Source organism: Canis lupus, chromosome 34 (assembly GCF_003254725.2).
Source record: "Canis lupus dingo isolate Sandy chromosome 34, ASM325472v2, whole genome shotgun sequence".
NCBI lineage: Eukaryota > Metazoa > Chordata > Mammalia > Carnivora > Canidae > Canis > Canis lupus.
In genome coordinates this window covers 10,777,114-10,803,225 of record NC_064276.1, presented here as the reverse complement: position 1 = coordinate 10,803,225, position 26,112 = coordinate 10,777,114, and the positions used below count along the sequence as shown (strand labels likewise).

General features: G+C 44.7%; 1 long non-coding RNA gene across 1 annotated transcript; it reads left to right on the top strand.

Annotated features, from left to right (window-relative positions):
- LOC125754340 (uncharacterized) lies at positions 1–26,112 on the top strand. The gene is made up of 3 exons (XR_007408296.1): positions 1–116; positions 24,222–24,384; positions 24,635–26,112. It is a non-coding gene; the product is annotated as an uncharacterized LOC125754340 (long non-coding RNA).

Here is a 26,112-nt window from a genome sequence, read left to right as displayed (position 1 = left end):
TATGCTAAGAATCCCACAGCATTATTTCAAAACAGGATGACCTCAACATTGCCGAGACAATTCCCAGCTAGAAGAGCTGCTGCCATGTGTCCTGTGACGGCTGCATTTGCCTACTGGTAATAGACTTCTGTCATTTAATCACCCACATGCCTGATGCAGAACTCATTGTCACACTCAAAGTTATGTACAAATGCATTCATCCAACCTACAAGTGCATAGTGGGAAGAGCTGAATCAATTGTTTATTTCATCAAGGTACAATCTCATGTCCTTGGATTGCTCAGGGGGGTCCTCTAGGTCAGATTACACAGCAATGAGGCCCTTGCCCTCTCTTCACTGATACACAGAGTTGTAGGAAAAAACTATTTTAAGACAGAAGCTTTGTAGAAGTATGATTTCCCCTTGTTTATTTTACATCTGAATTCAAAATGCGGAAAATGAACTCTTTGTATATTCTTGAGTATTCTTATATTATTTTTGAATATTTAGAAATAGAAAAACAGGTGTTAATGTTTTCTTTTCAACTTAACTATTATTTATATTCCCCAAATGAATGAGACCATATAATGTTTGTCCTTCTCCGATTCACTTATTTCACTCAGCATAATACCCTCCAGTTCCATCCACGTCGAAGCAAATGGTGGGTATTTGTCATTTCTAATGACTGAGTAATATTCCATTGTATACATAAACCACATCTTCTTTATCCATTCATCTTTCGATGGACACCGAGGCTCCTTCCACAGTTTGGCTATTGTGGACATTGCTGCTGTAAACATCGGGGTGCAGGTGCCCCGGAGTTTCATTGCATCTGAATCTTTGAGGTAAATCCCCAGCAGTGCAATTGCTGGGTCGTAGGGCAGGTCTATTTTTAACTCTTTGAGGAACCTCTACACAGTTTTCCAGAGTGGCTGCACCATTTCACATTCCCACCAACAGTGTAAGAGGGTTCCCTTTTCTCCGCATCCCCTCCAACATTTGTGGTTTCCTGCCTTGTTAATTTGCCCCATTCTCACTGGTGTGAGGTGGTATCTCATTGTGGTTTTGATTTGTATTTCCCTGATGGCAAGTGATGCGGAGCATTTTCTCATGTGCATGTTGGCCATGTCTATGTCTTCCTCTGTGAGATTTCTGTTCATGTCTTTTGCCCATTTCATGATTGGATTGTTTGCTTCTTTGCTGTTGAGTTTAATAAGTTATTAATCCTTTTACTATCTTTTTATGTTTTTCTTATTTCAGAAATATTTTATCAATGTAAATAAATTCTGAAATTATAAATGAGCAAAGATGAAACTTAACATCAATGCTAATGTCAGCCCCAGAGGTAATTCCTGCTAATTCATTATGGCATTTTCATAAGGCATTATAATGAGGTGGCAACAACATTTTAATCCGTAACTCAGATTTGTCCAGAATTTGACTTACAATGTTGTATTTTCTCCTAAGAATCTATCACAATCTCCTACAGTTTGCCTTTTTTTGTTTAGCTACTATTTTTCTGTTGGATTAATGCTTTTGTCCATGATAGTTTTCAGGACTTTTATAATTTTTAAAAAAGATTTTATTTATTTATTCATGAGAGAAACAGAGATAGAGAGGTAGAGACAGGCAGAGGCAGAAGAAGGCTCCATGCAGGGAGTCCGATGTGGGACTCGATCCCGGGATTCCAGGATCACAGCCTGAGCCACGACCTGGCTCAACTGCTGAGCCATCCAGGCGCCCCATAGCCCCCATATATCTTGCACTCTTTCCCCTATTATTAACATTTCCATTAGAATGTTACCTCTGTGGACATTGCTGCTAGAAACATCGGGGTGCAGGTGTCCCGGCGTTTCATTGCATCTGAATCTTTGGGGTAAATCCCCAGCAGTGCAATTGCTGGGTCGTAGGGCAGGTCTATTTTTTGAGGAACCTCCACACAGTTTTCCAGAGTGGCTGCACCAGTTCACACCAACAGTGTGAGAGGGTTCCCTTTTCTCCGCATCCTCTCCAACATTTGTGGAAGGAGCCTCAGTGTCCATCGAAAGATGAATGGATAAAGAAGATGTGGTTTATGTATACAATGGAATATTCCTCAGCCATTAGAAACGACAAATACCCACCATTTGCTTCAACGTGGATGGAACTGGAAGGTATTATGCTGAGTGAAATAAGTCAATCGGAGAAGGACAAACATTGTATGTTCTCATTCATTTGGGGAATGTAAATAATAGTGAAAGGGAATATAAGGGAAGGGAGAAGAAATGTGTGGGAAATATCAGAAAGGGAGACAGAACATAAAGACTCCTAACTCTGGGAAACGAACTAGGGGTGATGGAAAGGGAGGGGTGGGGGTGGGGGTGAATGGGTGACAGGCCCTGAGGGGGGGCACTTGACGGGATGAGCACTGGGTGTTATTCTGTATGTTGGCAAATTGAACCCCAATAAAAAATAAATTTATTATTAAAAAATTAGAATGTTACTTCTGTTACACTTAGTGAACTGACACTGACACATTTTTATTAACTAAAACCCGTATTGTATTCAGATTTCCTTAGTTTTTGTATAACTTCCTTTTTGCTGTTCTAGAAGCCCAGCCAACATTCCAGAGCACATTTTGTGAGCATATCTTAGCTCCTGTCATGAAGGATGAAATAGTTTCATCAACAAGAGGAAAGCTTATGGGAAGTTTTAGGAAAGGTCATAGATACATGTCTAGAAAATTGTTGTTAAATAAGATGTCTGGAGTAGATCTACACTGAGACTGAGCACACACACTCAGTCTGGTTTCTGGTATCTGCCCTGTGTGCTGCGGGACCATCTTCCTGGCCTCTACACCTGTGACACAGGTCCCTTGGAATCACCCCACCCAAGACCTTGAGGTGACAGTGATACCTAGCTCTTATCTCTCAGTTTGGGGAAGACTCAATGCTCTTTTGCATGTGAAAACAAAACAAATGAAATTATAATTTATAAAGGCAGGTAGGAGAGAAGACTCCCACAGTGATGGCTGGCCACATGGAAGTAGCAGAGGATGCGCCTGCATGTTGTCACCGTGTTTGCTCATAGTTCTGTCTCATTTGGAAAGTTGTAAAATCTTCAGTGAACATGAGCCATGCCCAAGAGTCTGGGTCCATGTGAGTATGAAGACAGAACCTAGGTCTTTCTTTTTTTAAGATTTTATTTATTTATTCATGAGAGACACACAGAGGGAGGCAGAGACAGAGGGATAAGAAGATTTCTCACAGGGAGCCCAATGCTGGACTGGATCCCTGGACCTGGGATCATGCCCTGAGCCAAAGGCAGATGCTCAACCACTGAGCCACCCAGGCATCCCAGAACCTAGGCCTTAGCAAACATGGTGATTCCCTGATACCTGCTTCTTCTGGAGAAGGGAGGGTGAACCTCAGAGAGGTGAGGTGGCTCCCCTGGGGCCACCCAGCAGCGACCTGCCCAACAAGGCTTCTGGCTCGATGCTCTTTCACATGTGAAAACAAAACAAATGAAATTATTGATTTCTAGAAATGACTCTTTGCCAACTCATTTTGGGTTGTACTTTATCCATGATGTTCATCCAGGTAATAGCAAATGATTGTGCTATGATTTGTATTAAAAGGTTACCAGGCACCAATATTAAGTAACCACTGAAGATCTAACAGGATTCTTACTGTTTGCTCAAAAAGGGAAAAAAGTATTATACTGTCCTCTTAGCCAACATCTTGGATTTCATCTGTCATGAGGATTTTCCAAAAGTACTGTTTAGAAGTTATGTAATGACATAAGCTAATTCCTAAAGGATTCTTGAATCAGAGATTAATATGTTGATTAAAAAATAGCCAGGAAATGTTTGTCCTATTGCTAAGACACAGCCTGTCTCTTCTCCTATCTGCCAACTACCGAGAATTCTCATCTGTTAAAGTCTCGACAGACCATTCCTGGCACACTCTCTTACCTCTGGGAAGAGAAGGGAAATGGAGCAATGATTTTTGTGGAAGTTAGGGGAGATTTTCACCCCTAGGGAAGTGCTGGGAAGAATTCTCGCCCTCACATAGAAGTGTGATGCAGCTTCTCCTTATTCTCTCCTGCACCTGGCTTGTACCAAGTCATTGGAAATGACTTTTAGCTGTGTTTCGACTGTTCCTCTCCCCCACAATGGCTGGGCTGCATGTGCCCTTTGGCTTCTGAACATGCAGTCTCCTGGTTTGCCCTTTCCTCCAGCCATGCCTGGGGCCTTCCAGTTTTCTACACAGGGTCATGCCTATCATTAACCTGCCTTCTACCTCCTCATACACTCGTGAATCAATCAGCTTCTTGTTCCCAGGATCCAACACAGTGGATGGTACATAGTAGGGCCCTGTTGTTCTTTTAAGACTGAACCACAATGGCACACATTATTGTGAGCATCACTGTACCAGACATGTAAGCCTATCATGTGAGTCAGCGTATTATTAAATCCTACCTGCAGTCCCAGATCATCACCCTCACTTTGCAGAGCGGGAGTGGAGGCTTTGCAAAGCTTCTGCCCTGGTCCACCTCTAGTATGAGCCCAACTGGAGGTAGTCAAGCCACTAAGTGTGATGCATCATGCTCTGCTTCCCCTTGGCTACATGATGGCCTGCTCATGTTCCTTTTAGACATCTGGGTCTTCACTCACATGCCCCAAGAGCAAACCATTCCTCAGGGCTCCCACACTCACTGTGCCATGTCTTTCTCTCCGGTGACCATCATTTGCATTTGGCTCAGGGTTACCATCCACTGCACTGTCCTCTATCCTGGCCCAGGTCAGCATCCACATGTCCTAACCTCCCCAAACTGTATCTCTGAGAGTTTTGTCTCATGAGTTGAAGACAACTCTTGATCTTAGTGGACCCGCCCATTCTGCAGTCTAGAGCCCATGTTCTGGGCTCAGCAACTCTCCTGTTCACATGTCATGTTCCCAGGTGCTCTTTATTTCCACCACAGCACTGACAAACCCCAGGACTGGCCAGACCCTAATACTTTTTTTTTTTAATTTGGAATTGGAATTTTCTTGTCACAGACTACTTAGCACCATCCTTCTCCTACAACCTACTAAAATCAGCACTTCCAGAAGGTTCCAAAAGTTACAGTGCATACTGGGAAAAATCTGATTTTAAGGTATTCTGAGAAAATAATGGATTCAGGAGGTGATATGGGATATGGGAAATATGCTGAATTCTATTGTCAGTAGAATGAATTAAGACTAAGATGATTAGAACAGCCTTAGAAAGGAGTACATTTTTAAAAGCATTCAAAATGAAAAACCCTGTATCTGCAGGTTCTTCTGGTGTTGAAGGCTCATGTGGCTGTCTTTCCAGGATGTAATTTTATTAATTGGCATTGGAGATACTCAGTAGATGTTCAGCCACGGCTTGCTCCTTCAAGCTAGGTTGCAATAGGCCCTCAGGCCCTCCAGAAGAAGGACCCAGGTCTGCACTGCAGAAGTCGGCTGCTCATGAGGAGTCCCACAGCAGGATGGCTGGGCTCCCGTCCTTGTTCAGGACCCTCTAGGCTTCCACGCTGCCCAGTGTTCCTCTCTGTTCTCATGACTGCTTGCCCCTCACCCTCAATTCTGCTATTTCCAACCCTCCCGCTTTCAGAGCCTACTCCCCACAGCACCCAGCATTGGCCTCATTTCCCAGTGTTGGAGATGACAGAGATCATCATCCTTTAACACCAAACAACTATGCTGCTCTCTGCTTTGTTCCTGATCCTGTAGAGAAGCTATGGCTTTCCCCACAGAAGTATCCCCTCCATCTGGTTGCAGATCCCACTCTCTCTTATTTGGGTGCCTTGTCCTGTGGATCATCCTCTTTAGCTCTTGACTATGCAGCCTGTCACTCTCCACGGTATCTGTCTGATTATGCTAAGACCTTTCCCACAGCGGTGGTGTTGAGGGGTGCTCCTCAGACCCACACCTCTTTCCTATCCCATTTCCCTCTCTTTCACAGAACATTTCTAAAACATATGCACGTGCTAACCTCTTTCCATTTTCTTATTTCACATTTACTTCTCCAATGAACTACATGTCTTTTAATTTTCAGCATTTTAAATTAGCTCTTAACATCCAGATGTCTTTTATGTTGGCCCTTTAGCTCCATAATCTTCCTGTTTGGTCTTCTTTTTAAAGCATACTGATTTTAAAGTTCTCCTAGATTATTTTATTATATCTATTTCCTCAGGAGTGAATTCTCCCATTTGCTGACTTTGTTTAATGGCTTTTCTTCTTAGTATGTTTATAAGTTCATTTTCAAGACTGTCCCTCTTGTTCTATCCTTCCAGGAAAATTTGTCTTGTGATTGGCTTCCTTTTTCTCCACAAGACCCCCAGTTCAAAGGCTATGTTTCAAGTGCACTTTCTCTTGGTCAAAAGGCCCCTAATCTAAACAGATCTGCTGCCCCACCCCCAGCACATCGCAGTGACACTGCGGGAGGAATGCCATGATAAACCCTCCTGCTCTGAAAAGGGAGAAGGAGGTGCTGGGAGCTACAGGAGACAGTGTTTCTGGATCCTGCCAGGCACATGTCATCACTTCCACAGAGTTCCCACTCCTGCCCCCGGGAAGGAGCCTCCACAGATCTTGTCAGTAAACTGTGTTAATTCATTTAAAAAGTCAGTGGAGTTTTATGTCTCAATTTACAATCCGTTCCATTAGACCAAAGCACTTTCACCGATCTAGTCCAGATAAATCCTTCTTTGCCTTGGCCACATGTGAGGCTGCAGAGAGCAATGTCCTGCAGGGTCTTTGAAGCACTGTTGTCCTTAGGGTTATTTTTGTTTAGTGGAGGCCTTTTTGTTTAATGGAGAGGGTGCATGATATTTTACCTTGAATTATTCTGATATCCTTTTGAAGGGTCTCACAGCTGTGTCCCCATTCAATGAGGCCATATTTTCCTGGCAGTGCCCTCAAATTGAACTTTGCCTTTATTGTGAATCCTTTGCTGGCTGCAAAGACTATCCTGGATGCTTTACATTTTATGCTCACTCTTCTAAAAAACTAAGCACGTTGTCTTCATTCCATCTCTCCCCCACCCCATCTTTTTACAGGCAGCCGGGAGGTGAGGGGTACTTTAAATATTCTCCCTAGAGATTTCCTTAGAAAGAGCATAATGATAATTATGTACATTTCCTACATCCTGTGTTACCACAGGCAATGATGTTGCCAAGTCTGTGCCATCGCATAACAGGGGTTCTTTTTCTTGGTTCCAGTCCCACCTTCCTCACCTCCCTCAAGGTGGGTCCAACAGCCTCATCAAGGCCATTCAAACTTCCGTTGGTATCTAGTCTCAAAACCCAATGCCATGTGACAGGTTTTGTTCTGGCAGCATCTGCCCCCCACCCCAGGTCCATATTCTGTCCTAGTTCTCTATTACTGTGTAGCAAAATGCCCAACATTTGGTGCATTTAGAGCAACAAAAAGTTATTACGGCCACAGACTCTGTGGATCAGGAGTTCTGGAAGGGCTTGGCTCGATGCTTCTCATTCTGGGCTGCTCATGTGCTGTGGGCAGGTGCAGGCTGGAGTGCAGGCATCTGAAAGCTCGGTTGGACTGGGTCTCTATGGTGGCCCAAGGCTGGAAGGTGATGCTGGCTGCTGTGGGAGAGCCAGGTTCATCTGGTGCCTGGAGTGCCCTCAGTGATGTACTTGGGCTGCTCTCAGTGTAGTGGCTGAGTCCAAAAGGGAGCCTCCTGAGCAGAAGCACCTGGGAGTGAGTGACTAGAGACAGAGGCAGCAGCTGCACCCTTTCCTCACCCGGACTTGGGAGTCATAGTGTTATCTCTGCAGGTACTTTTTGTTGTGGCGAGAGCCTGGGGCTAGCCTCCAATAAGAGGAAAAGACTTAGACCACAGCTTTTGATAAGAGTTTGTGGCCCTCCTGAATCCATCCATCATAGCTCAGCTCAGCTGTCCCTTCCTAGGGAAGTTGTCTCTGACATGCCTGGGCAGGTGGCATCCGCCATCATGTGCCTGGTGCCCCACATGCTCCCAAGCCCCCAAAGAGCACAGGTGTAATTTTACATGCATTTGGGTGATTGATGACACCATCAGCGTCCCCATCAGACTACCTCCTTGAAGGCCACCACCTTTACTTTCCCCTGACATTCGGGGTCTCAGCTCCCAGCAGGGTGCTCAGCAAGTGTTCAATATGTAAGAAGCATTTGCCGAAGAATGGATGGATGTGCTTGGAAATATGTAGGAGAAGTTCTGAAAATGTTCCTTCCACTCCACTGTGCTTGACTCCTGTCTCTGTCACCACTTCCTGTTTTGAGTGATCACTGGTCCACATCTTAGCCATCACTGTCCTGGTTCCTAGCACCGTGCCTGAAACCTTCAATAGACACTGGCTGAACCTATACCTAAAAAGTGGCTGCATAATACTCCACTCCCTTACACTGTTCAATTTGTGGAGCATTCTCTAAAGAACAGTGCTCTTTCTCCCTACTATTTGTGTCTGGTTTCCCTATTTGCCTTTGGGTAAGTTAAAGTCTTGACTCATCTTACTTGTGGGTACAAAGACGTGAAGTCGTGGTGCCCCCAGAGTACTTTGCAGGTTCATCTTGCTTCCCACCCACCTGCCACGAGCCCACACACACATGCCCACAGACTCCAGGCTGGACCCACTGTTCTTCTCTGTCCACATTTCTATCTCTACTTAACAGGTACAGTGTCATGGTGCAGCACTGGGGTTTTAAACAAATTTGTTGTGAACTCCCATTATTTCCTTTCGGTTAATCTCTTAATAATACTTTATTGTGATTACTTCTCTTGTTGCAGTGACTTCTTTTTCTTGGTATCTGAATGTTATCTTTGCATATCCACTAAGTTTACTAAGGTTTCCATCTATCTGTAGAATATCTCTTTGTTCCTAATATTAGATACGCTAGGCTATAGATGGAAACTTTTGTCTGTTCCCCTCACACTGTCCTAGGAAACATACAGTAACAATATCATCTGATGCTGGGCTGTTTCATAGACTTCCCTCACCAGATTCTGTCTGACCCATTGCTGTGTTGGGAGGGCTGGACAGTGCTTGTCCCCTTTACTTGTTTAAGGGGTGCAGGAGATGCTATTAAGAATGCCATGGCATTCATTAATTGTTGTTGACACTTAAAACCCGATGTTATCTGCAAAATCCAGTTAAGTCATTGAATTTTAGCCTTATATGGAGGTTCCCCTAATAAAGCATAGTGTTCCCTTTTCCTTACCCTATCTCATTCCAGCCCTGAACTTAGGCTATCCTTCCATAATATTATGATATTATGATTCATAATATTATGATATATATGTATATTATGTTTTTATTTATATATAATATGAAATATATATATTCTGTTAATAGCCCTACTTATTATATATAACCTGAAATACATATATAATCCCTAGTTTTTTTACCTATATATTTATAGGTAGTATATTTAAAATCATATAATGAAAAACAATAATATTATATGTGAATAATTAGTATTACATATGTAATAATTAGTATTACATTATTATTATTATCTATTATTATGTATATATATAGAAAACAGTAGAATTTCTCTTGCTTTTATGCACTCTTCACATTTATACAGCTAGGATGTCCCCTGATATGTTTTTGTGAGTTATAAATGAGGTGTGTTTTCTCATTAAACGGCTAGGTGTATTTAGCTCATGCGTACAAAGTTGCACAAACCAAAGATATACCAATAAACATGAACTACTGGAAAACAGTTGCGGACCATAGTGAGAGATATGACCCCTGTAATGCAAACCCTGCTTTATGTAGTGACAGGAAGGGAAGGCCATGTGTCATACTGAGGGCAAGGGGACGTGACAGGAAGCCATCACTGTCCTTGAAATGAAAGTGTGCCGTGGCATTTTGTATTTGTGCATTTAAAACATCTATCTTCTGTTTATATTAATAGGATGTCAGCAGCTATAATTAGAGCCTTCTTTCATGTTTTGGTGGTACACATATTTCACGATAAAACACATATATATAAATATATATAAATATAAATATATTTATTTTCCCCCCCTGAAGAAATGAATGCTAGAGAACCTCAAGTTACATCCATCACACATCCTAGGAGTTGAGGTGGGAGCCGTGTTGCTCCATTTTGCGTGGGTCCCAGCCCTCCTTTTAATTAGAATGTGTGCACTAACTTGTGAGCACAACTGTGCCTCCTGGTCACCCTCCTCGGTATTTAGGAGGCAGAGTTAAGACAAAGAAGAAAGGATGACATCTGGCAAAATTAGTTATAAAAAGTATTGTTTGTAAATCTGAATTCCAAGTAGTTCTTCATACCTATGACCAACCCAAGTAGTTTACACAAATATCTTGTAGCTTACATGGATTTTAAAGATGCATTCATTAAAAAGATTAAAAATAAATGTACATAGGAAAAAAACGAGACACGTGTTATTATTTATTTAATGTCTTCCCCGTGAAAATGATCCATGCTAGTCACACCTGGACCTTGAGGAAAACACCAGCTAATTTAATAAAAATATTACATTATAAAGAAATTAAGTTTAGAAATTCTGCAGCATTCAAATAGGCGGCAGGCAGCGGTCCCGCTCCCAGGGCAGGCTCAGGCCTGGACTCCGCCTCGTGCATCCTCCTCCTCGGGGTGGGCTGGAGCCAGGCCCCCGCCCCCGCACCCCCTGGCCCTCCGGTCCGGTCCGGAACCAGACCCCCGCCCCGCCCCGCCCCGCCCCGCCCGCCTCTCCCCGCCTCTCCCCTCCCCGCCTCTCCCCGCCTCTCCCCGCTCGTGCAGTGCGGGCGCCGCGCCAACAGGTGGCACAAACGCATTTGGCTCGCGCAGCTCGCCGCTCTGCAGCCGCCCGCACCCCGCACCCCGCACCCCGCACCCCACCCCACCCCCACCCCGCACCCGGACTCCCGCCCGGCGGCCACGCTCCCCGTCACTCCGCGGGGTCCGGGTCCCGGTCCGAGTTCCGAGTTGGGGTGGGGTCGGGGTCCGGGGGCGGGGCGGGCTGCAGAGTCCGGGCGGCTCCGGGAGGCGCGCCCTCTGCTGGCCACCTGCGGACTCCGCGGCCTGGGCGGGCGCCGCTCCCCTCGCCGGCGGGGCTGGGGGCTGAGAGCGCCGGGCGGGGGCGGGGCGGGGCGGGGCGGGCAGGCAGATGTGCGGCCCGGTGGGGTGGTGGGGTGAGGGCTCAGCAGGTGCGGGGCTGGGAAGGCACCAGGGCTGGGCAGGGCCAGGCTTGGGTTGGGAAGGATTGATCGTGGGCTGGACCTTGGCTCTGTAGCTCTGGGCGGGGGCTGTACCCCAGGAATTCCTGTAGGAGCCCCACCACTGACCAAGGATCCAGAATCAGAAGCTCCTGGTTATTCTTGTAATTATTTGCGGATTCAGTTAAACAGCTGCCCAGTCTCTCCTGGTAGTACAGGGAGCTCCGAGAACACAGCATTCCAGGAGAGCCCCCACCGGCCCCTCCCCGTCTCCTCTCTCTGGAAGGCTCCTGTCTGAGCCAGCATGTGCGGGAGGGAAGGCAGGCCTGTCACTTCAGAGGTTCCAACTCACTGGAGAGGAGCCTCGCTTGAACCTGTTTTTAATGTGTCAAATCACAAAGTCACTTCCCGGCAATAAGGTGGGAAGGGGTTACAGCCTCCCTGGGGTCCTCCAGGCAGCTGTGCCGCTGGAGTGACAGGTTTGTTTCCAGCACACCAGGCAGCCCGCAGCCGCCTGGGCTACCCCTGTCTTTGTCACTGTTAGCAATGCCTCCCGTTTGGAGGGCACTTAGCGGTTCACGATGTCCCCTCCTCTGCCTGGCCCCGACAGCCTGCCATCCTGAGGGGTGTCCTGCAGCCTTTCGAATGCCCCAGGTATGCGCCTGTCCCCTGGCTCACGCCCAGCAGGTTATACCTGGTCCTGTGGTGGTGTGACGGAGCAGGACCTAAATTTAGACCGGTTCATTTTCTGGCTCTTATTGTCAGAAACACATTTGTCCCTGAGTAGACTGCAGTGTCATCCATCTGCTGGTGGGCAGCGAGCACTGAGAGGTCCTGAGGGAAGAGAGGGACACCGCCCCCTCTGGCCCTAAGCTCCCAGGTCACCTGCATAATAACCCAGGTCTTCACAGCTGATCCAATGCTTCTCTTGTTGGCCTTGCTCTATGGAGGAGGAAATGGAGTCTTGGAGGTGCTGGTTTACCTGGAGCTGCGTGGAGCTGCCGGTATGGGGGTGTTCACAGCAGATGCCAGGCAGGCAAGAGGCTGGATGTCCCCCCGGAAGAAGAAGGGAGGGGTCAGTCTCACTAACCTCACGCCGGGTGCACAGGACCCAGGATACTTAAATTCCATCCTGTAGCCAGGAATGAACACCTACCTTCTCCAATGGAGATGAGTCCCCAGGGCCACTGTGGGATTCCCCTTGGTTCCCATCCTGTGGGCTTCCAGAACCTCCGCCGGGAGTGGAGGATCTTTGAAGAAAGTGCACGGTTCACAGCCCCTGATTCTGAGGCACAGATGGAGGCAGTTATTTTAGGAAGAAAGATCTACTCTGGGCATCTATTAAATAAACCTTCAGAGACTAAAAAAATCATTCTTGATTTCTGTCTGCACCAAAATTGTAAGTGCTTTTTATATTTTAACTCTGAATTACTGGATTTGGAAAAAAAAAAGTGGATGAGGAGAATTTAAAGAGGGCTAAGAGAATTTGAAGTTTCATCATTGCCTGTAAACACTGACAAGGACTGAATGTGGTTCTTTGTGGAGCGGTAGCTCAAGGACCCCACGTCATCACGGCTAAGTGAGTATCTGTTGAGTGGTGATCGGCACCTGGTTTTGTCTGAAGGGGTGAATTTATGAGCTTGACATTTTAAGAAGTCAAAATTTTAGCTCATTTCAAAACCGGTGGAACATATCTAAAACTGCATTGCCTTCTGGTGGCGGTCCATTCAGCCTGAAGTCTGACTTTGAAGTAGCTCTGACCTTTTAAACGTCTCTGGAAAATGCAGCGTATGAGGCCTGGGGAAAGCACAGAGTCAAATCTTTTCCCTCATTAACTGAGACCATTTCAAAAATGGTATGCAAGAACTAGAACATTAATTCCAATTATTTTCATAGAAATTGGTGAGAAAAACATGAGATCCAAGTGGAAGATGTAGGAACAATCTAATCAAGAAAAGAAATTCAGAACACCCAATATGCTTTTGAAAAATGTCCTGTGTCATGGTGAGCAAAAGACATACAAATTATTACAACTGGATGGGGGGAAAAGGCCGATTTTCACCCATTTCCTTGATAGGCACCGAGCGTTGTGATGGCAGCGAGTGTTGGCAGCAGTGCCATGAGAATGGCCCTTTCGTGGGTGAGTGGGTGGTGGATGCAGAGGTCATTTCAGCTCCACAGAGAGCACTGTGGCTGCGCTCAGCCGGAGCACTCGGTTGAGTTGCTTTGACCTTGTGATGCTCCTTCTAGGAAAAAAAGTCCCAAGGGAACCAGAAAGCCCCACAAACATTTACGGAACTCCGACAGTATAATCTGCCTCAGGGGAGATACTAGAAAAGACTCAGTCCTGTAAGAGGAGGTGTTGCTAAACTAGACAGGGCAGGTGCACCAGATGACGGGGTGGTCCCAGGGCATCGCGACAGTGTTTTCGCGGCTGTTCAGAGACCAGAGACCATCCAATGCTGGGATGTTAAATGAGAAAAACAAGACAGTAAATTGTATAAACAGGCCGCTAAAAAAACTTACAAAAACCACATATGCATACACATGTATTTATCTACATATACACAGTTGCACATGGGTTTTATAAATTTATGTGTTCTATTCATATATAAGAAAAATATAGACACATATGCTTAATATATACATATTTTCAGAGGCTGAGAAGGAGAATAAGACAATGTACTAGACATGGAGGCGGGGGTGCCTTTGTGAGGAGGCTTACTGTAATGGTCGATTTTGGAAGATTTATTATTATTATTTAAAGATTTTATTTATTTATTCATGAGAGAGAGAGAGAGAGAGAGGCAGAGGCAGAGGCAGAGGCAGAGGGAGAAGCAGGCTCCATGCAGGGAGGCCGATGTGGGACTCGATCCCAGGTCTCCAGGATCACGCCCTGGGTGGAAGGCGGCGCTAAACCACTGAGCCACCCAGGCTGCCTAGGAAGATTTATTATTTTATGTGTCCCAGACTTTCTGAAGATACACTTTGCTTTCATAATCACGAAACACACTGACAGTGTTTGACCAAAAAGCAACCTGCCCCCTGTTGCACCTGCCCTGACAGTGTCATTGGGAACTGGTGTGCTTTAAAGATCGCTATAGACGAAGCGGCCAACGTGCCGCCCCCCCCCATCCCCCAAGCAGCAGCTCACTTGGCACCACCCAGCCCCTGAAGGGCTCCTCGCCCAGATGGCTGCCTTTCCCCGGACGCACTCGGGGGGCCGTGACGGGCAGGTCCCCGCCAGCTGACACGGTTCAGAGCGTGCCTCTGTCAGTACAGGAGCACCTGGAAATTGGCCGGATCAATCACAGAGCCGCGGGCCCTTGTAACATTTCGGAGAGTTCCGACTTCTAGAAGGGGAACAGCACGGTGTCTGGTGGCTGGCCGGGCGTGGCCATCTGAACTGAAAGGTTGACCGAGAGGTCATCTTTGGAGGGAGGAAGACAAGCAAATGTATTTAGCTGACCTACCAGAGCAGGCTTATTTTAACGTACGTCGGGGGTTATGTGTTTGCCTGCTGGGGTGCTCTGCACGGGTGTGCAAATGTAGACACTGCACTGAGACGTCTGTGTCCTGAAACCGAGAGCAAGCAGCCAGAGAAACGCGGTCCTCCTCCCGCCCCCGGAGGAGGAATCACTGATGCGGTTCATGTCCATCCAGGGACTCACGCCACGGAGAAGGAAGGGAAGGTGCGGGCATGGCCGGGCCTCGGCTGGGTCTTTGCTGACACCCACCTGCCTCCACCTGCAGGGTGGGGATGTCTGTGCCCCGGGCTGCCTGTGGGAACCGAATGAGAGAATGTTCAGGAGGACGAAGCCCAGCGCCTGGGCCCCCTCCAGGCCCCATGCACACCCTGTGGCTGCCCTTGTGCCCTAGTCCACTGTCACCGGCTTGCATTCCAGTGACCCATAGGTTCCATGAGGGCAGTGTTCACATCCCGTTTGGCTAGCACTCTCACGTAGTAATGTAATTCCTGACCCACTCAGTAGTGACTCTGTAAATGTTTGCTGACAGCCCTGGGGCAGGAGGGCCCCTGTCCACCTGACTTGCTGTGGGGTTCGTTGAGTCTACAAGTGCGGGGGGCCATCCCAAGCATAGGCAGATGCCCCATTCTATCCACTGCAGGCTCCACGTATGAAGTAAATGAGTGAGTGAGTCTGTGTCTTCCTGGGTAACAAGTACTGGCTTTTCCCCTAAAGTTCTGTGGGAAACTGAAATACAAGCCAGGAAAAGAAAACCATGCATGGGGCTTGGAAAAAGAATTGAGGCAAAATTGAAGAAAGATTGAAATCTGTGTGTGTTACCGTTTAACCATGCTTTTTGTTTAATAAATAGAGACTCCTGAGACTTCCCTGGGCCAGTTATGCGTCCCTCCGTGAGTCAGGCTGCTTCCCACTGGAGGGATTAGTAGTCATGCTATGAAATTGCACTGGCCGGGCTCAAGCCTGCCTCAGCCATCTAGAGCACATACAATATTTAATGGCTCTGAACCTCAACCGGGAAACACGGTGTTAACGTTGTACCCAACTTTCTCTGACATCTGGGCTGGTTTCTGGAGTCAATTGAATATAGCTAAGGAGCAGAATTATAATAACAAACATGTTAAACATTTCATTTCCATTTTAAACAAATTTTTGGCACCAACCTGCTAATCATTCAGTGTGGAGCCCAGGATTTTTCTCTGAGAATAACTTTACCGACCAAAGTTGACCATATTTTTCTCCCGTCTTTTATACATATGTGTAGTATATTGACTTCAGTTTAGAGGTTGGTTTTTCTCCAATTGGGTTGAGAACATGAAAATATTTTGTACAACAACTTGAGGGAAGAATCCTTCTAGATTCCTAAGAGATTCTTCTGATCTTTCATGGCTATATTATCCAATATTAATTTCATAGGAATTATTACATAAGTCACTTTTCTTGCTAACAAATATTTCCCTAGCATTTAACTTGGTTTTCATATTCATCAGATTGCATGACATTTAATTAATTTATGTATTTATGATAGAAATATGAGTGGCATAAGCAAATTTTGGAAAAAATATGCCTTTTGGAATGTGTACAAGGCAAGTGGTGGTAGCAGATGGACATGTGCATGACAAAGCAGCCTTTCAGCTGAGACACAGTCCTAGGTGGGGTTGCAGAGTATGAACGGCTATATCTGAGATCTGGTGTGAGAAAATGAGCCAAGAAGGTATAATGGTTGGATTGTGTTCCCCTCAAAATAGATGTTGAAGTCCTAACCTCCAGGACCTCAGAATGTGACCTTATCTGAAAACAGGGTCTTCATAGAGGTAGTAAGATGAAGTTACTTGGGTGAGCCCTAATCCAATATGGATGATGTCCTTAGAAGAAGGGGCATTTAAACACAGAGACAGAGACACAGAGAAGGGACAATGTGAAGAGACACAGGGACAATGCCTTGTGAGTGAAGGTGGAGGGTTGGGGGCCTGGGTGCATCTGCAACCATATATTGTCAGCAGACAGCCAGAAGCTATGAGAGAAACCTAGAACAGACATGCTCACAGACCCAGGAGAAACCAGCTATGCAGATGCCTCCATCTAAGATTTCTGCTCCAAGACTAGGAGGGGATAAATTTCTGTCACTTTCAGCTGCCCAATCTCACTGGTTCCTCTTTAGTCCTCAAGACTGGGTTCTTGGATCTCTTCTCTTTGTCTATACCCTTCCTCTCTCAAAGATTTCATTTGGTCTCATGGTTTAAATAACATCTAGGGACCAATAACTCAGGCAGCCATGCTTCCAGTTCAGACCTTGCTCCAAAATAAGACCCATATAACCAACTGCCTGTTTGACACCCTTGCTTGTTTTTTGTTTTGTTTTGTTTTGTTTTGTTTTTTTACTTTCTTCCCCTTGCTTGGAGTTCTGATAAGCGTCTCACTGAACATGGCCAACTCTGAGTAGATTTCTCCCCACATCCACTCTTCCACAAAGAATTAAGGGAAATAGGGGGATAATTAGAGTCAGAACTCAAATGTGTAGAAGTTGGTGCTTCACAGAAAAATATGTCTTCACTCTGGCACTTTGTAGTTATCTAGTGTAATGACTGGTTCATAACCAACTCAGTCTAATGTGAAGTCTGCTGGTTGGTGAGCCCTGCTTGTGTGTAACATAATCTAGGAAATAGAGCAGCTTGGCTATGGAAAAGAGAAACAATGTAGAGAACACAAGAAAACATTGATAATAGCTCTAATATTCTCAGAAAAATGAAAGAAGATATTGCATCTTTTCACTAATTAAGAAGCGGGGGGGATCCCTAGGTGGCGCAGCGGTTTGGCGCCTGCCTTTGGCCTAGGGCGCGATCCTGGAGACCCAGGATCGAATCCCACATCGGGCTCCCGGTGCATGGAGCCTGCTTCTCCCTCTGCCTGTGTCTCTGCTTCTCTCTCTCTCTCTCTCTCTCTCTGTGACTATCATAAATAAATAAAAAAAAAAAGAAGCGGGGAACTTATGCTAGAATGCAGTGACCATGAACCTCAAATTTCCACGAGAATATTTTCCATCTAGAATTGTGTACCTGTGGAGGCAGACCCCTGCGTGCCCTCCTATATTCTTCTGCAATGAACTTTCCTGAGTAGATTGATGCTTCCTAGTGTGACAGTTGCAAATCTTTGCCAAAGGGCTTTCTCTGGTTGAAGGAGCCAGTCTGCAGGTTGGAAGTTCCAGGCATTTAACACTCTCGGGAGAAGCCCTCTCATTATGCCTGATAGGGTTCTTTTGGCTTATTACTCTGATTGAGATAACTTGAAGGATGTACCCATCAAACAGTCTCCCAGAGGTGCTCACTTGCTCAAGTGGTAACATACGTATTAAGGCACATGGTGCAAGTTTGTTTTTTCTTCTCTTCTTTACTTTCCTACCTCCATACCAGAGCTTCCTGGGAGTACCTCCCAAACAAACTGCTCGCAGTTAATGCCTGTATCAGGCTCACAAGTCTTAGATATAAGTCAAACTAACTATGAAAATAGTATAAGTGAAGTGTAAATGTGTAAGCCTTCATTGCCTATGTCCCATGCACTAATCCTTTGTTAGGATATTACTGGAGGAGGTACTCCAACACAATAATGTGGAAATCAAGAGGACAGTCAAGAAGACATGGATTGGGGAGAACAATGAATACCACTCAGAACACTGAGAAATGTTAAGTCCTAGGAAGATAGACCTAGATAGTAATAAGCCCCAGAGAACAGAGGTCTCCGGGAGGGAAGTCCTTGGGGAGAAAAAAATCATGATGGTGGGAGAGTTCATTGATTTGATACTTCCCTTAAAATATTAGATTTTAAGGACAAGGGAAAAGCAATTGATGCAAGAAAAACAAGGCAATTAGAAACTCCAGAGAAACCAAAGAGCTATAAAAGGAAGGGAATACAATTACAACATATGATTCCAATTTGCAATTAGTAATGCACAAAGTTCATAATGTAATGTGGTTCAATGATCTCTAAGGTTTGGAATCAATCAGACAGAAATCCAAAGATACGTCATTATGATTATGGAATAGAATGTCAATGCATGAAACTTGACAATATAAAAGAAAATATAAAGAGAATTTAGGAGCTGGAAGGGAGGCATCATGGGTAAATGGAAATGTAGGAGGTGTTACAATCTTGTGTTATGAGGTAAGGAAACGTTTTCTCTGTATTTAATGGAACAAGAAGTAGAATTCCAATTATACAGTCTAAAGTGACAAAAAGTAATTAACATGGGAGCTGAAAATAGTCAGATGTAGAAAGGGAGAGACCGGGTGAGGGAGCTAAAATCCTATCTTCCACAATGGGAAGTCAATAGACAATACCAAAAAATGGATATTTCAATAAATGTGCTATAAACATATTATTAAGAGATATGGAGGTAAAAATAGCCAGAAGAACTAATAACAGAAATCATTAGAAGTGACATTTTTCAGGGAATGTGTGGTTGGGTTGTGGAGTGAGAGCTTTGTTGCCTTTTGACTATTTAATTTAAAAATCAACATATTTGAGTGTTGTTTTTATAATAGTTTACAAACACAATTTAAAATTTTAGTAATTGAATAACCTACAAGATATCTTTTTCCTGTTTTCACTGTGCAGTTCATTTTAAAGCTAAATGTACATTGTTTTTAATTGCCTGTCAGTCGGGTTCACTCCTGCCACTGACCTTCTCTTGTGATGGATAATTGAGAACTGACTCTGTAAAGGGACAGAGAGCTTAAAATAACTGTTGTACAAGTGAATGGCACAGCATCATGACGGGTTGGCTAATTCCCAATACAGAATACTTTCACAATGACATTTCCCCCCGACACCTGCTTTTCAGTGACAAGGAGGTATCTAAAAGGGGAGTAAGTGGCTCATGGAGTGGTTGGTGACATGTCCTGCCCCGTCTGTTGTCACTGAAAGTCCCCCGTGCTGGAGTCTGCCTGCTGTGTGGACCATGCCCCTCCACAGCACAACTTTACATGATTAAACCTGACCAGAATTACCCTCATTATGAACCATCTCCTGATAACTTCCAAGCTGCTTGGTTTCGAGGATCCTGTTGTAACAAGGGGGTCCTGTTCTATATTTGGCTTTTAACAAATGAGGCACTTTTCCCAAATTGCAGAAATAGACAAATAAAAAGCACAGGCACAGATTAATCCAGAAGTAGAGACTAGAAAAGATAATTGAGAAAAGCACATACTTTTAATTTTGTAGTATGAACCTGAGTAACATATACTAGCACCTAGGTAACTTTGTAATTTGAGTTTGTGCAATCTCCAAGATAATTAATTAGGTGAAGGTAGCCATTTTTCATCAAAGATAGGATAGTGCTTGGAACATCACAGAATCAGAGCAGGAAAATAACTTTGAGGTCCTCAGCCCCCCAGCCTAGTTTCTGAATGTGATATCAGGACCTGCAGAGTTAAGTTAGTTGAGCTTTCAACCCATCCCCATGACTGCAGATAACTTTGCTTGCATTATGTCACTGCAGCTGCTTGGAATTTTACTACTTGTTTAAAAATTGTGTTGTTAGAAAGTCAGACAAGATGTTTGAAAATGGTTTATGCTTTCAGCTGTGCTCTTCCAAGAAGTCAAGTAACTACAACAGCTATAAATGCTAGGAGCAAAGGGTTTCCCCTCCTCTGCAACATGGTGTTTTGTGCACCAGTAGTGAACAGCAAACTGGATACTTTCATAAAGTCAGAGAATGTGTATTTTGGAGATGCAGCACAACTGTGTTGTGACTCCCACAGAGCTGGAAGCCAGAGAGACCCACCGCCGACTTGCATTTGGCTTGTGAGTCTCATACATGAGCCTTACCTTGCAGCCTTGCTGTGAGGGCAGCATTAGAAGGTGCTGGAAGACACCCCTATGGTCCTGGCACTTCACTGGATCTCAGAAGTGCTGGTTGGATGTTGGAGACTTTGGTTCATGTTTAAGTAGAGTGAAAGCATTGCCCAGACTGCACTGCCCCAGGGGAAGCTGAGTGTAATGATGGACAGCTTTGGATAGACACGAAGCTATGGATGCTAAGGTCTTGTTAGGTGCCCTGCTGAAGACCACCCCCAGCATCTAGAATCTAGACTGCGGAGTGGGAAATGCACACATGAGGTGTCACACCTGGGACTGGCCAGGGCATCCTGGAGCTCATTCTGGGAAGATTGAGGCTGGGGTTAGTCCCTATTTCACTCCCATGAGGACGTGGGCGAGTACAAGGCAGGCAGTGTCAGCTGCCACCTACTGTTCCCCATGAGGTGCTGGCCTTGCTGAACACAACCTCACAACCACTGTCCTCCCAGAAGGATGATTAGAAGATGAGTCAGAGCATCTACCTATAAGTCACCTCCCAATCCAGCAAACCACATGCAAATAGGCCAGGAGATTAAAGAACTCCCTCCTGGCACTGTCTGGGGCTGAAAAGAAAAATCTGGGACTCCCAGCATGTTCTGAAAAAAGGCTTTCCCTTTATTACTTTATTGTTTAAAATAATTATTTGCCTTTATTATTCAAGGAATACACGTCTATTATAGAAAATTGAGAAAACACAAAGTTACTGAAACCAACATGTCCTTTTTAAAAAATTTTTTATTTAAATTCAATGTAGTTAGCATTTAACATATCATTCAGTTTCAGAAGTAGAGTTCAATGATTCATCAGTTGCAAATAACACCCAGTGCTCATCCCATCGCATGCCCTCCTTCATGCCCATCACCCAGTTACCCCATCCCTCCTCCCCCCTCCCCTCCAGTGACCCTGTTTGTTTCCCAAAGTTAAGAGTCTCTTGTGGTTTGCCTCCATCTCTGATTTCATCTTATTTTGTTTTTCCTTCCCTTCCCTTATGTTCATCTGTTTTGTTTCTTAAATTCCACAAAGGCGTGATATCATACGACAATTGTCTTATTCTGACTGACTTATTTCACTGAGCATAATATCTTCTAGTTCCATCCGTGTCCTTGCAAATGGCAAGATTTCCTTCTTTCTAATGGCTGATAGGATTCCATTGTATATACAGACCACCTCTTCTTTATCTGTTCATCTGTTTATGGACATCTGGGCTCTCTTCATAGTTTGGCTATTGTGGACACTGCTGCTATAAACATTGGGGTGCAGGTGCCCCTTCAAATCAGTATTTTTGTATCATTTGGGTAAATACCTACTAGTGCGATTCCTGGGTAATAGGGTAGCTCTATTTTTAACTTTTTGAGATCTGGTATCCAAAATCTATAAAGAATTTATCAAACTCAACACCCAAAAAGACAAAAAAAATCTAGTCAAGAAATGGGAAGAGGATGTGAACAAATGTTTCTCCAAAGAAGAAACCAACATGTTCTTAAGAAATATTGAACACTAGCTCCTTCTGAGTTATTGGTAAGATTTTAACACCAAGGGTATTAATGGAGGCATCGTGAAATAACTGAAGATTTCCCTCTGTCCTGATTCTGCCAACCATGGAAATTCTGTGCTCCTTAAATGCTTGAAATAATACAATAGGGAAAAACCCACGACAATTTCTTCCTTTTTTTTCAAATAATAAAAGCACTTAAATATTTATATTTTCTCTGAATTCAGCTATTGCCACATCCTGTTGGTTTTCATATGTCGGGCTCATTTCGTTTTTTAAATCAATCTTTAATTTCTCTTTGAATAGTGATTAGGATTTTATTCTTCAAGTTGCATAATTGGATTTTATTTTAAACTCCTGTTATTTGTTTTTAATTTTCTTTTATTGTCCTTAAACCATGGTACAAATGCATCATCCAATAAAGTCACTAACGATTTCTTTGAAAATCAGCATACGATTATTTTCTATAAATGTTTGATTATTATTCTGAGCGACAGTTTGCTATACAGCTATTAATTTACAATTTATTTATTACATTTCACAGACCCTGTTGTATTTCTTCACTTTATCTGTCCAAGGCTGAGAGATGTGTTCACCTCTGATAACTCTTGATGCACATTTAAATCTCTCCTTGTATTTCTAACAATTTCCTTACTATATCTAGCTAACTAAAGTTTATGACAGCGGTTTCTTCACTGCACACCACTGATCTTGTCAGTTTAAAAGGCCCTTTTTTAGCACTGGATGTATGGAGATCAGACCACAGCCCCCAGTTCTCCACAACCTCACAGTCCTGGACTTTTTTCCTTTTTAAACTTGTGGCAGCATCCCATCCTGTGGCTCCCACAGGGTCAGTGAAGACACTTTCAGGCCCAAGGATGGGGCTCTGATGGGCTCAGCCCATGATGAGCTCTGGATGCTGAAGCTTACATGGAGTTCCAATTGCACGGAGCTGACCAGGCTCAACCCATAGTCTGAAGCAGAACCAGCTGACCCACAGACCCTATACAAGATGTACGTGCTTATTGTTCCAACTGCTGAAATTTCAAGGGTGTCTAATAACATCATCTCAGCAAAAGTCTTAGGCATGATATGTTCATATTATTTGAAAGACCTTTGCAACAGAATGCCCAAATATTTAGGTAAGTTTTCTTGCTAGGAGAGTAAGTTCCCCCAGATTCAGAGCTTATGTGAAAGAGCCCCAGACACATTGAATTGATAGCTGTGCTGTTTCAGGGGTGTGTGTCTGTGTGTGTGTGTGCATGTGTGTGTGTTTAACTCATTGACCACTTTATAAATTAAACTAGTGTTGAAGACAATCAGTTGGTTTAACTTGAATTACATCAACTAATAAAAGAACAACAGAAGGATGCCTAATTCTTCAAGACTTGTACACGTTATAATGGTGGCTGCAAATCAGACTTGAATCCACAGTGACATTCAAGATTTCACATCCATAGCTTTCATGTATTAAATACTCCTTTAAACCAAATAACTGTAAACTGCACATTCTGTGCACAGAAGCCACCCTCTGAAGGCAACATATCCACCTGCCTCCACTCAGAAGAAGACAGGACGTGTGTCTGGGCTGCGGCAGTGGACACGCCAGGACAGGACACACGTGGTCAGTGGTGCTCCCTCACACCATTGTGGGGGTGGCCATGGGAAGGGGTGGCAGGGTCCTCTCCCCGCTATTTCTGTGGAGTCTGACACTTACACGTGGGCTCACTGACAAATGCTGGCAGTGGTCCCTTGTGTCGAGGTGGGTAAGGGAACAGCAGTGGACACTCTGACTTTCCCTTCATTTTATTTTATTTTTTATTTTTTCCTGACCCTCGTGGGGCTGGCAGTCTGAAACCCTGACGCATCCCATGAGACTCAGCAGCTGGATGATGAAGGAGAGCGTTGTAAAACCACCAACAGGAAAGGAAGACTTTGGCTGGTGTACAATTAACTAATTAATTAATTATATTTATTTTTTTATTGGAGTTCGATTTGCCAACATATAGTATAACACCCAGTGCTCATCCCATCAAGGGCCCCCCTCAGTGCCCGTCACCCACTCCATCCTCCCGCCCACCTCTCCTTCTGCAGCCCTTTGTTCATTTCCCAGGGTTAGGGGTCTCTCATAGTTTGTCTCTCCCTCTCTAATTTTTCCCACTCACTTCCCCTCCTTTCCCTTATAATCCCTTCCACTATTTCTTATATTCCCCGTAGGAGTGAAACCATATGATGAGCGTCCTTCTCTGATGGACTTACTTGACTCAGCAAAACACCCTCCAGTTCCATCCATGTCGAAGCAAATGGTGGGTATCCGTCCTTTCTGATAGCTGAGGAATATTCCATTGTATACATAGACCACACCGTCTTTATCCATTTGGTAAGTATTTTGAGGCTACTCTCATGGCCTTATCCAGCTGGTGCTTATAAAGGCAAGAGCAATAGCCTGCCACAATATATGAATGAAAGACAGACTTTTAGCGTAAGTTCACTTGAAAATAATTTTAAGTGGGTTACCTGTCCCTGACACTTAGCTAAATCGTCTCACTGAGCTGCGGCAGGTCTGGCTGAGTCTCCGACCGGGGCCTGCCCACGTCATCTCATGCTTGTTTTTCTCCTTCTTTTTTCAGCTGGAGGTGAGTCCAGAGCCCAAAGAAGCGAGTCCACTGGGTAGGCCTCAGCCTGCCTTCCGTGCGGCTCCTTTACCACACTCCAGGCACCGATGCTGCACGCGTGGGTTTTCCCATACCCAGCGCTTCCGGGACACCAGCTGGGGGTCTTAGATGAACTCACTTCCAACACCGTCTACCTGGAGCTGGTGTGGGATCCCCCAGATTCCGGGCTCTGTCCCAGGAGACATCCCCGTGTCAGATGCCAATCACATGTAGTGGGTCCCCTGCTTACTCCAGACTTGTATCCGACTTGGTTACACATCAGAGGCCCCAAGATGCCTCCTTAGGTTGGATTAACTTGCTGGAGGGGCTCACAGGACACAGAGGGGCAGTGACTCACATTTACCAGTTTAGGAAAGGATGTGATGGAGGACAGAAGAGCAGCCAGGTGAAGAGACACGTAGGGCAAGCTCCGGGAGGTCCCGAGCGCAGGAGCTTCTGTCCCTGGACCCTGTACTATTGTGATCATGGAGACTTCCTCACGGAGGCGTGATCATTACCGACTCCACGTCCAGCCCCGGCTTCTGTCTGGAGGATGGAGGTGGTGCCTAACAGTCTTTCTGGCCACCACCCTGTCCAGGAGCCATGCAGGAGCCCCCAGAGTCCCCGCATTCAAACATGAGAAGCCCCGAGGGCTCTCATCATGTGGGGACTTGCAAGGATTTCAGGAGCCCCTTGCCAGGAACCAGGGTATGCATTCTGCCCCCGTCCACCTTCATAATGAGTTTGCTCGTCCCCAGGGGCTCGTCCCCAATGATCCCCTGGCTCCTCACAGTGGCTTTGGTGTTTCAAGCCTTGCTTCTGCTTTTTAAAGTATTTCCCCAAAAAACACTTATTAGTAATTCCCTTTGACAACATAGACCATTGAGCAAAACAACTTCCCTGGCCACAAAGCGAATCACAGTTTCTTAGCAAAGGTCAGTGAAAAAACAAATTTAAGATTTAATAACACGAGCCAAATTCAGACGCTGGTATGAAAATTATAATCGTGGACCCATTTTTAAGAGCTAATAATATAAAAGATTCAAAATATTAAAACAGATATGTCATCGTCAAGTAAGGGGTAGGGAAAGGGAAGAATAATTATCCTATGAGTGTTATTTTGAGGAATAGATTTTTGTTTTTAAAGTAACGTTATTTTTTCTTAATAAAACTATCATTAAGGAAAAATACCGACAAGTGCTAGGCTTCAGCCTCCGTATGTAAGACACAGAGATTGCATGCCTGTGTGTATGGAAGTTTTTGTATAAATCTTTAATCTAAGGTTAGCATTAAATAATGTAGGAAAATACAGTATTTTGTTCAAGTAATCACATGATACAAACAATACAAACACAATAATAAATACAAACAAAAGCCTTGTGAACCAACACGCCACATATTGTCCTTGTTGCAAACATCCATCTGCGGTATGTAATTTTGACACGAGATATTGA